Genomic DNA, 13,508 nt, shown 5'->3' on the forward strand with positions numbered 1-13,508 from the left:
CATTATATGGGACATATGAGTTGCTTTGGCTGAGGGAATATTAGACTCCAGAAATTAGAAGTCGTCGGATCAAATTCACTTTCCACCTCTTCGCTTATTAAGTCCTACCCCTTTCATATTGTTAAAAAAAAAAAAAAAAAAAAGAGTTGCCCCATTTTTTAAGTCTTACATCTCCCTACTGAAAAAAAATTATAAAAGAAAAACAACGGAAAATAAAAGAGTTGCTTTGATAAATGTATTGTCACTACACCTCATTTTATTTAATCCAATTTATTTTAGAATGTACACATCCAATTTATTTTATAAGTAAACAAGTGTTCATATTTGGTTATTTTGATAAGTAAGAGTAAAAACTTTAAAATAAAGTTACTAATATGCATGGTCTCCAACTTTCATGAATAAACTCTCTTGTTCTACTACTTCTTCCTTTTCGAAGGAAACTAATTTTGTTTTGACTTGTCTAATATAAATGACATGAACAAGAAACGTAATGAGTAAAAATGTAAAATAAAAACTTCTATAAATGTTGGTGGATATAAAACATTGATAAGGGAGGTCTATGTAATTTTGAAATCAAGTGGGGAGGTCCTTAACTTAGCAAAAACTATAGGAGAGAAATATAACTTACCCTAAAATTAAATTACACATGGTTTTTTTTAGTTTATTAACTTTATTTTTTATTTATTTTAAATTCACTGCCATAATTTTTTGGAAAAAATAACCGGTTTTGTCCTTTACATTTGGAAACAAAAAAAACTTTTTCTATCAATTACTTTTAAAACGAAGTAAGTTAATTCCTCACATTCTAAAAATGAAGCAAATTATTCTCAAAAGGGTAAAATACAAGGAACCCTCTTATGATTTCGTGAAAAAAACACCTTAACCCCTATCATTTAGAAACCTCCACATAAATATCATAAACTTCATAATTAAAGTGAAAATTATCTTCTGAACCGACTGATTTACCGGCAGCAGGTCGAATACCCAAAATACCTTCATTTATAATAGAGAATGAAAGAGAATCAAGAACTGACTCTCTCTCGTTCATCCTGTGTAAGAAGAAAAATCCTAAAACAAAAGATTTGACTAATAAATTGTTGCTGAAATATTGTGGATCTGAGTTGAAAACGGCGTGGCTGCATCCGGTCGCGAAGAACGGAATGTCAGATTGGTGGTTGTATTTGATCGTGAAGCTTGTTCGACATTTCTAGGTAAGAATCAGAACTTATTGTTCAATATTCAGTTCATTTGATGTTTAGGATTTGTATTCTTTTTTCAATTTATTTATTCCTTTTCCGCTATATATTGGGGCTTAAATATACGGTTTCTGTCATTTTTATAATTGGTGGTCCATATGTAGGTGATTTATCAGAGAAAAATAGGGTTTAAAAATGTAAAGTTCTTAACTTTTTTAGCTTTTTTGGAGAATATAGGTCTTTTTTGGAGTCTGTGGTTGATGTCAGGAGGAAATAATATGTGTCGGGTCTGGATTTGAGTACTAAATTAGATTTCACTATATAATCTAAAAGTGTTGATTAAATAATATGTGTCAGGTCTAACTAATTGTTGTTATAATCTGAAAGTGTGATGTAGTTTAATATAATTTATTAATCTATATTTGAATTCTGAAGTGTTGATTAAATAATTTAGGTTGTGGACCATGTCAGATCATTTTAGGACAATGGATATCCACATGCACTATGGTGAACGGTTTATACATCATCCCAAGATTAGGTATACAAGTGATTTAGTGAGAATGTTTCACAAATTCGACCCTGATGAATTATCAGCATATTCATTGTTGAACCTGTACTCCAAAATTGAAAAACAAGCGGCATGTGCAAAATTTTGGTATTCCATTCCAGACCATGATGTGGATATAGGTGTTATCCCAATAAATGATGACGTGGACATAGAATTGTTGACTACCTGTTATGAAGGGCTTCCCTATATGCATATTTATGTAGAGGCAGGTCAGACCCCTATCAAAATTGTCTCACCGGATGGCAAGCTCTTATTCGAAAAAGTGACAAATGATGGTGATACAAATCAAGATATGCCATCGGACAATATTCGAGTTCCTATAGGACCGGTTAAGCTAGCTCGAGCTAAGAGGCTACAAGAGGAGCTTTAAGGGCTTGTCCGAGATGTACAAAGTCAAGAAATTGTCCCCAAAGTTATTGAGAGATTTGAGCATGAAGGTTTGAAGGTTGTTCATGTTGTTCAAGTGAAGGAGAATCACGAGTGACACCTAAAACCTAGCCGAGCACTTACTCTCGAATCCATAGTAATGTTTAGTGGTTATTTAGTTGCTTTGGAGTTATGTTTAGTCATTTCAAATTGAGGAATAATTCGGCCAGCTTGCATGCCTTGAGAGCCGATTCTGGTTCTCCTAAAATGTAGGGAGGTTTGTCATGTTTTAGCCTTTTCCGTTTCACATTAGGTTTCTTACTTGTAAGGCTATAAATAGCCTACCTATGGTCATGTTTTATTCATTCAATAATACAATCAGATTCAAGAGTTTTCTTGGTTTTGTCTAAGACTTCTTGAACAACTTAGAGTTTTTTTTAAGTGTTCATGACTTATCAATCTAAAATCGCATTAGGTTGTGGCGTCTATTACCTTTATACCAAGGTTCATTAACCACGTGATTAACAGGTTGAGGTCTTCTGCTCCAAGTTTGGTACCTTTTTGTCAATTCTGAATCTAATCTCTTACGAATTTCTTCACAAGGTTGGCGACTTTCGTATCAGATGGTCCACTTGCTTTACTGTATAATGAAAGTTCTTCAGAAATCAATTCAGATCTGACTAGAAATCGTGCGGGAGTTTCACAAAATTCTGTTGATTTGACTGGTTTTGAACTATATGTTGGTGATACAAGAGGGCAAGAAAATGACTTAGATGGCACAACTGATGTAGAAGCTAATGATGACACACAAAATCCCTTCGAAACAACTAAGAAAAATAGCAGAAAGGGTGGTAAAACTCTCGTGAAGAATAAACAAACTGTGGTGCAACCTGTGAAGAGAACAGCTAGAAAATCTGTAAGGAAATTATTTTAACAGAATACCAGAATAGATGCTGTCGACAACCAGCAAGAGGCTTCTTCAGTGAACCAAAGTGCAGTAGAATATGAAAAGTACGATAACTTTGATAGAGAAGCAGACACAGTCAATAGAGAAGAGCAACAAGATAATTCTTACAGAGAACCAAATCAAGTCAATAGAGAACAGCACCATAGTGATGGAAACGAAGAAGCTGATCCGGATTGGTTAAGAAAGGACTTAGAATTTGCAGAAGATGAGGACATCTTTGCAACTGCTGGTTCAACTGTACCTCAAACAAATCAGCAAATTGATGACTTGAATGAGTAGTAGCAAAAACATTAGGAATCAGAAGGTGAGGAGTCCACAGCACAGCATCAGCATGGAGGAGACCAACCTATTGGCCTTGACACTGAACAATGGAATGAACCTATGACTGCAGATGAATACTTCCTATATTCTGGTGATGAAAATGGGTCTGACTACTTATATTTCAATGCTGCAGTGGAGTTTAACAAGCCAAAATTTGAATTAAAGGTTGGGAAGAAATTCACTCATTTTACAAAATTTAGAGAAGCACTTGTAGAATGGAACATTAGAGAGGGATATGAAGTTTTATATGTCAACAATGATAGTTGGAGAATAACTGTCAAATGTGTAAAAGGATGTTCTTGAAATATTCATGCAAGTAGAGTTAATGAGACTGATACTTTTCAGATCAAAACACTAAAGGGAGAGCATCATTGCGGCAGATAGTACATTAACAAGCATGCAACCTCAACTTATCTGAATAGAAAGTTTCAAAGGAAGGTTCGAGATGACCCTAATTGTAACCTGGATGGCATTATTAATGATGCCAGAAGAAAATTCATGGTTAATATAAGTAGTAAAAAAACATATAAAGCTAAGAGGAATGCCAAGGAGGCAATCAAAGATTGTAATATGGAGCAATATGAACGGCTGTGGGATTATTCTGCCACGGTTAGACAGTCAAATTTAGACAGTAATATAGCAATACAAATAGACAAGAGGTCTATTGAGTAAAATGCAACATTTCAAAGGCTGTTCTATGGTTCAGGTGCTCTTAAAAAGGGCTTTCTTGCAGGTTGTAGACCAATCATTGGCCTAGATGGTTGCTTTTTTAAGGGTCCCTTTGGAGGTCAGCTATTAGTAGCACTTAAAAGGGATAGGAATGATAATATATTTTCCATAACCATTGCCATTGTTGAAGCAGAAAACTATAACAGCTGGACTTGATTTTTGAAGGAACAGACTACTCATATTGAAAGGGGCAATGTAGTCCCTTATACCTTCATTTCTGACAGGCAAAAAGGCCTAGTACATGCTAAAGAGGAGCTATTTTCTGGTGTAGAACACAGATTTTACCTTAAGCATCTGTTTGAGAATTTTAAGGCAAAATTCAAAAACAGTGAATTGAGAGAATTGTTTTGGGCTACTGCATCAGCAACTAATGTTGATGATTTCAAGAGAATATTGAATGCTTTTGAGATAGTTCAGCCACAAAATAGAGAGAACCTTACTGCTGCTGCTTGATTAAAAAGGCTACTATATCACCTGTGGTCTAGAGCACATTATGGAATAATAAGACTGATATTTCAGCCAACAACCTGAATGAGAGTTTCAACAACTACATTTTAAAAGTAAGAGACGAGCCAATTATGACTCTTCTTGAATTTTTTAGAAGAAAGTTAATGCAATGATTGACATTAAAGAGACAAGGCATGGAGATAAATGGAGGCAAATTCTATCCAGACATTGTTGAGAAACTAACCAAAAGTGTAGAGAACAGTAGACATTGTATTGCTGTATTTAATGGTATTGACACATTTGATGTAGATGGTTTCAACAAAACCTCTGTTGTGAATTTGCAACATAGAAGCTGTTCATGTGATGCATTCTAGTTGACTAAAATTCCATGTGTGCATGCTATTTTTGCCATCCTAAGCATGCGGATGAAGGTTGAGAACTATATTGATGAGTGCTATAGTAAAGAGACATACTTGAGGGCATATGCTTATAACATTGGAGCTGTTCCATCCAAAGAACACTAGATTGATAGTGTAATGCAGCTGTTAAATCCACCATTTGTGAAGAAACAACTTGGGAGACTTAAAAAATTTAGCAGAAGAGGTCTTGATGAACCGAGAGATCCACAAAGAGTTTTCAAAAAGGGGTTGACAGTATACTGTAAGAAATATTTAAAAGCTAACCATAATATGAAAACTTGTAAGAAAGCTCCTCATCCCAAATCCAAGTTGTACAAGGTACATTTAACTACATAAAATTTTCAGCACTATGTACTCTTGATAATTTTTCCAGCAGTAAATTTTATATTTGATTGCACGCTCGAGCAAGCAATAACCAGCGAGGGGCAACAACAGCTTCTACTTCAGCCTCAACCAGAGAAGCACCAGTGCATCAAGTATCTCAGCAAAGCATCACTGCTGCAATTAGTGATAAAATCCCAATTCTCGATCCAAAAGATCTAAAAAAAATTAGGATCAGAAATTTGTGGATATTATTTTTAGGATTTATATCGATGTAAATAAGTTGTAATGGCATGTATGCTATCTTTTGGTCATGCCATATATAATGGATTAACATGTTTTGTAAGTGATGTAATTTTTTAATCCTTTAATATTATTGAGATCGTTGTTAGTTATTTGTAATGATATTATTGGCATTATTTCTCTTTTTTGTAATGTCATATACTGAATTGTGGTTATTATATCATGACTATCCAAATTACTAAAGGTTCATAAGTAAACAGGTTGTATAGTTATTATCTTTCTTTCATTAAGAAATACAAACCATGACAAAATTTGAAATTTTTTCAAAAACTAAAATCATTACATTATCTGGTACATCATATGTTTCCACTAACCAAATTACTATAAGTTGCAATAACTAGAGATAAACAACAAACTATAAACGACAAAATCATTATCACTTTCAACATCCCCACAGTGCCTTCAACCGCGCTCAACTTTGCATGTAGCCCCAACAAAATCTCACAATTATTCACAGCCAGCACACCTTCTTTACTGTTCACTCTTGAAGAGACCCACAACTTTTGTCTACTCTTGTTTTTGGATTTTGACTAGTACATTCATTACCTATTCCATCCTTTCTTACAGGATTGCACCATGCTTAACAGGAGCAGGATTCATCTTCACAAACGTAGTACAGCCTACCTTTTGTGGGTTTGTTCGATTCCACGATCTTGATTTTTACTCTTTTCTTGCAGAAGCATCAACACCATTCATACCGTAGATTCGTCAAGCCTCCTCCAAAATTTGCAGAAGTGGACATGGTGACTTCGATTCTCCCTAAAATTCGTCAATCATCCTACAATTTTTCTCTTAATTCTTCTCACTTTTTCCTCTCACTCTTTGATAGTTTGAAATCTTTTCTGCCCTAATATGTCACTTCAATATAGCAACTGAATGGTAGATTGAGAATGAAACTCTAGGTTTTTTCAAAAGGATCTAGCATACCTATTATCACTAGGTCGCACATCCGGTTATAGGTCAATTTTCATTTTAGTTATAAAGTTTAGAATGTTTATATGGAGGTTTCTAAACTATAGGGGGTAAGGTATCTTTTCACGAAATTACAAGGGGATCCCTTGTATTTTGCCCTTCTCAAAATGACAACTTGATATAGGTTTTAGGGATAAAATTGAATATCACGTTAATTTCTTCCGAATATCTAACATGTATAAAGTCAACATAAAAATGAAATAAATTATAAATTGTAACATAAAAAATCCTTTTCTCTAAAAAAAAATTAATGATTTTTTGAGAAAATGATGGTTCCGTTTGGATATGCAATTTTTGAAACACTCTATATTTGTAGTTGAACTACAGAAATGACATTAATTGGACAATATGTGAGTGCACAGTACATGGGGAGACAAACGGAGTCGTTTTGCAATAATGAACCAAATGAGATATTGATATATTGAGAAATTGCTATTTAGTTTTTAGTTGTTCTTGTTCAGCAATCTACGAATTTAATTGTTGGTTGCTGTGTTGGTTAGTATCACGAAAATTTTTAGCACGCCTTGCTGGAATGAGGCCATCAGCCTTTGTTAAGCTGATGGGGCAGAATGTTTCTGATCTTTCATTCGCTAATGGATCCTCAATTGGTTGCCTATAGATGAATATAATTTGGGGATAATTTGTTAGCTATTGTGTACCAGTTTGTCGGTGCATAATGAACCAATGGAGTAGTTTTGTCACATAATTGGTGTTTGTGGCCTTGTCAAAGGGGCGACCTGACTGTGAACTTTTCCCTTCTGTGGAGCTCCAATGTCCACCTCTAAGATGTCCTGTAGTTGTCTTTATTGATGGTGGTTTAGTTTTGTGTGACGTTTTTTTATTCATAGGGCTAAATTAATGGTGTTTGCTGCTTGTTAACTTTCTTTGATTCAATGCCTTGACTGTGTCGACACTTATGGAGTAGAAACAAAACATTTTGCCTTATTTGACCCTACTACTCAATTTTATATTATGTAGTTGGCTGACGGTTGATATTTGCATGTATTTTGAGCCTCCGCTTCTGCAACACATTTCCAAATTGGTCTGTCCTTCTACTTCGTGGCTTGCTATTCCTTATTTGGGTTAAGATCATTCATTTAGACCCCGCATCAGCATTTAAGCCTACATGCCCCTTATTACAAAACGTGCTTATAAAGGTATAATGAACTTATTATGATGGCGCTGAATGCCTACTCACTTAATTATAACTGAATCTTTTTGTTGGATGTTTACAGTTTTGACACATGTAGGTTGCCAGAGTACTCGTATGTCTATATCTGTTTGGGGAGAAAACGATTTGAGTCAATGCATTTCGAACTACTATAAGGTGCAACCAAAGTTCCTCCTCCTATTTATTTTCAATTAGAAAATCATACATTCCCCTGCCTTTTCATTCATTTGATGGCTATTACCATTCATTTAATGTTTCTGCATTGTGTCCATCTATAAATTAAAATGAGAAAACAAAGGCGCAGGTTTACAGAGCGTGTTCATTTCTCTAAAGAGCACGAAATTGCCTATGCCCAACACCTTGTCAACATGCATATGGCAAATGAAATTAGGGAGAATAACATCTCTAGCTATGTGATCACTGAAATACAACGGGGGTTGAATGCCTTATACGACACCTCATTCAGTTTCGATAGTATAAGAAGTAAATATAATGCAATGCATGAATTAACCAAGTTGTACATTTTCTTCAAGAAAAGGGGAACATGATTGGGCTGGGATAGCTAAAATCATACCTTCCTTATGGATGATGACAGGTGCAAAGAGATGGAGCAGGTATAAATACTGTTTTTGGGTCTTGAAACTTGTTTATCATTGCTGTTTTTCCATATGTTCAATAATTTATTGAACTAATTGGCTACTTTTCTTGTTTTGTGTAAGGTTAACTCAAAATATACCAAATTTTAAAATGATTGCACTGTCTACCATTTACTAGAAGAGGTGTTTGCCAAACAAGGTGCAATTGGAGATTTTAGTGCAGGTTTCGAGAACGACCCTCGTAATTCTATTAAGAAGCTAGAAATGGAAAATGAAGCACGAGGTGCACGGTGAAATGACAGGTTGGAGACTGAGGAGAAAGATGCCGAGGTGGAGATAGTTGGGTCGAAAAAAGAGAAAGGGAAAAAAGGTAAAGGAAAGCGCAAGTCTGGAGACGCATCAAGCTAAAGCCTCATGGCCACTGCATCTGGTTCAATCACTGATAGATACTTTCAGGCCCTTAATACCATTGAGTTACTAGTTAGTCGGAAGAAAACTAGTAGCATGAGTGTATCAATCAGCTCTCCGACTAAGAATGATTTTGGGACTAGTTCAAAGAAATCAGCATATGATATTGCCTTGGTAGAACTTCATCAAGTGGCTGGAGTGGACTACAATGCAAAAATGAAAGTGGCAGAGATTTTGAAGGACCCTGAAGAGCACGCTATTTGAGATTTAGCTGGATCGGATGTCGATCGCATCGCATTTATGAAGCGTTGAGGCTGCCTTCCGCCTGATTGGACTCCTCAAGAACCCTCTCCTCCCCCGTTTTAGTCTCTGGTTTCGATAGGAGGGAATCCTTAAGGCTGCCTATTGTTATGATTGTTAGTTTGTGCTTGACAAGTAGCATTTGCAATCAGATTCTATTTTCTATGTTTGCTGAGTCATTTTATTGTAGTAATCCAAACCTTGCATTGTGTGGTGTTGCCTTTTATTATTGACTGGAAATGATTTTCCACAATTCATCACTATTATTTGCCCAACACCTTGAGCTGGCAGTTTATTTAATGTTTCTGAGGAGGACGTATTAAATAATGCAAATAGGCTGAGATATTTAATACTTTCCATATTGGATATGCTATTTTTTGGGATATCAATGCACTTCTTTTTTCCTTATTTTTTATATGGGATATCTTTTAGCAGAGCTGATTAATCATTTTTTGTTGAATGAGTTAAGCTGTATTTTGACCCGTATCGTCACCATTTTGTTGTTACAGATACAAGTAGCGTTTTTGCCATTTCATATCCGTTAATGGATAATGAAGATCATATCCAGGGGGGAGACTCCTCTGAAAAATTTGATGAGGACGATTTGGGGCTGACCCTTGCCATGATTGTGCTCTTGGCGCTGCCTCTGTTTCACCCATCTCTAAACCCATTTACGAGGCGACGGATACATGATGGTGCACAATCAGGTGAACAATGGGGTGGTGGAGTTGATTAATGAGCATCGAGATAGAATATTTGACAACCTTCGCATGGAAGCTCTACTCTTTCTACAAAAGTGTGTTCTCTTGCTCGCGCGGGGTTATTGGGAGCCGCATCCCACACAGAGGGTAGGAATCCATGAGTCTGTTATTGTGACAGTCCCACCTCCCCCCAAGGCAAATCAAATGGTTCGGCGGACCGCGTGCCCAACTCTCATCGAGATTCACTCACTCACTACCATGTTCAAATAACGTACAAGGCACATCTCAAATAATAAATCAATTCCTCCACGAATTTACATGTCACAAGCGAAACGAATACTAGTTCCCAAGCGTGAAACGTATACATACATTCGTTTCAATTCCAAACATTCATACAATTCCCACTATTACACAAGATGAATCTAAATTCAAACTGTACAAGAGATATTCCATCCAGTCTCACGAATAACTTAATACAAGTGCTTCCTTTGCCTCGAGCCTTGTGGAGAGAAAAATATTTTTGGGGTGAGCTAAAGCTCAGCGAGTGACCAGTAAAATCAGTAATCCAACCAGTTTCACAATAATGCATTTAGATAATGTCATGAATCAGTGATCAAATGTACGTTTATTGCTTTTGTGAGCCAGTGAAATCATCGTACTTAGACCTTCAACGCTCAAACAGATCCAGTAACAGTCAAATAGTAATAAGGAGCCATCGGTGCTCCAAATAAACAGTGGTGGAGACGTTGGTTCTAAGCACCAGACTTCCCAAGAACTCATTGGAGCCAAATCATTTCATGATACACATGTAAGCACTCATGATATGCAATCGAGTAAGCAATGTAAGAAATAGTTCGAAAAGTAACTTTGCAAATAGTTGTGGAATCACTCACTAACCACAGCTCATGAATCTCATCCATCATAAATCAGTACCTTGTTTAAGTCCAAGCCCTAGATCATAAATATCATGTTAAGCAAAGGAAATTCTAAAATCGTCAAGTTCCTATCATCTTTTGGCATTTTAATCACAATTGAAGCTACACTTATCAAATTGAGATGAATCTTATGGCATTACGAAACTAAAACATAAGTCTACATTTCTTATGAAGACCTCCAAAGCCGAATCATACATTTTCATGGACAAAAATCGAAATTTCAGAGAAAATGGAAAACTGTCCGTGAAACAGGGATTATAGGCAGTCAAGGGTATTTCGGTCATTTCATATGTTACAGTACTCCAATCGATCTGGAATTTTGCAAGTAGATAATTAACTCAAATGTCTACAACTTTCATATTTTGTCCAAAAGTTGGTTAGGTCTAAAACATAGAGAAATTTGTAGTCCAAGTTGAATCCAAAAACAAGATAAGACTGAAATTACACTTCTAAACTAACCTTGGCATATAACCATCACTAATTGCGATTAAGGGCTAGAAATTCCATCTTAACATTAGCATAGATTCTACTAATCATATACATGTCAAATCAAAGATGAAATAACTGAGATAAAGTCTAAAAATATCACTAATATGAAACTTTAACATCCCAACTTCCAAATCATAAGAATTTTCGTGAAATTAATCAAGATCAACTCATCCAACAACTTAACCACAAGATTAAAGAATAAAAGAAGTTTCTAATGATTATACCTTCCAACACCTTAAAAACAAACAAAGAAAACCCTTTTCTTCTCAAAACTCTCCACCCTTAGCTTGCTATCCCCTTAGATGTGAAGTTAATCGGAGTAGATCTTGACACTTGGAAGAAAACTCTCAAGATTTGGTGAAAGAAATCAAAAAGAAAAATAGAGTTTTCTCTCTTTGTTTTGCTCCCAAGAAGTTTGGTCAGCTTGGAGAAGAAAGAAAAGTGGCTTTTGAACTCCAAATGAAGTCAAAAGATAAAGACTTAATCACTAAGGAAACTGTACGACGACAGAATCCGGCCAGATAGTCGGCCGGATTCAAGGCAGAAGCTTTGCAAATTTTTTTTCAAATGACCATGCCAATCCGGCCAATAACTGGTCGGATATGTGGCCGGATTCTCTAAAAACATTGCTCACCAGAAATTTTTCTTTCTTCTTCTTTTGGGGCGTCATAGTTACCATTGCCCTTTTGTGCCTCAGTCATAATGAAAGTCATAGGGTTTTAGCTGAGAGATTCCAACATTCGTTGGAGACAGTGGATCGTTATTTTCAACGTTGCCTTCGAGCGCTTGTTCGATTGGGTCGTGATTTGGTCAGACTTATAGATTATCATGGCACGTATCATAGTAAGGCTCTGTTCTGAATTGTGTAAGGCTCATAGATTATCACGCCATGCATCATTGGGTCGTGCTCTGTTCTGGCCGTGGTTCCGGATAAGACTCCTTAGGTTGCATATACAGCGCTATCTTGATGCCTACTAAATACATTGCTTTCCCCCTATTTGTCTAGGATTGTGTTGGAGTTATTGACTGAACAAACATTTTCGCATGGTATAGAGCCGAAGACAGAAACCGTTATCGAAACAGGCACGGCGGTTTATCGCAAAATATCCTAACTTGCTGTGACCATAACATGAGATTCACTTATGTAAGAGTAGGATGAGAAAGTAGTGCCCATGATTCTAAGATCCTACGTAATACCCTACTGGATCCCAATGCCGAATTTCCAATGCCACCACCAGGTTTGTCTTCAATTATGAAGTTGTATTCCCGAAATTATAAATCCTATCTCTAACTTGAGTTTATTAATCCATTGTGAGCTCCACTTTTTTAAAGCTATATCTTCTCAAACTGCGCAGGCAAATATTATGTAGTGGATGCGGCATACACAAATATGCCAGAATTTACGACTCCTTTTAGAGAAGCACGAGGGACCCCGCAAGAACGTGCAACTAAAACCCTTTTCAATAGGCGTCATGCATCGTTAAAAAATATTATAGAAATGACATTTGGTGTGTTGAAAAAGCGCTTTTCGATATTGGAAGGACCAATGCAGAATTATATGTGGCAACACAGAACAACATTGTCCTCGCTTGTTGTGCCTTGCACAACTTCATGCGAGAGCACGTTCCAAATTATGCATATTTTAATGAACAAGAAGCGGCTGGAGCTTGGGTTGATAATTTGCATGACGGGCAACAGGTCTTGGGACAACAACCAGTTGATATATCGGCATAAGGAATTGCCAATTGGAATAAAGATTGAAGAGTAATAGCCGATCACATGTATTATCACCATTATCATTAGATTTTAGTCATAGTTATGCTTTGGAATCGAGCTATAATTAGGGAAATTTGTGAACCTATTCCACTAGTTTATTTACTACGGACATGCAAAGTGATCGCGTATCCCTATCAAACGTTGCATCGCATTTTATTAATCCAAAAAGGTTTTATTCAATTTATTTGAGTGTATAATTTTTGTCACAAAATTCTAAAAATTTCGTGGAGGTGTTTGTTAAACATCGTGTGAGTTTTTATAAGCTAATTCAAAAGTAATACAAAAGTAAGAAAAAAAGTATAAGGCAGTAAAAAAAAAATTATTTTTCAATAGCAGCTAATCCAAACGTAATTGTCTTTAAAAAATAGACAATTTTTTAATAAACAGGTAATCCAAACGATGTTGGAGTTTTCAAAAAATAGTTACAGTAATATTTTTTTTAAAAAAAAAATTTTCAAAAATACCTCTAAAAACAGCCAATGACATGTTTATGCTGACTTAATGTCATTTTCTCAACTAAAAA

The sequence above is a fragment of the Coffea eugenioides genome, chromosome 2, assembly GCF_003713205.1.
Source record: "Coffea eugenioides isolate CCC68of chromosome 2, Ceug_1.0, whole genome shotgun sequence".
NCBI classification, from domain to species: domain Eukaryota; kingdom Viridiplantae; phylum Streptophyta; class Magnoliopsida; order Gentianales; family Rubiaceae; genus Coffea; species Coffea eugenioides.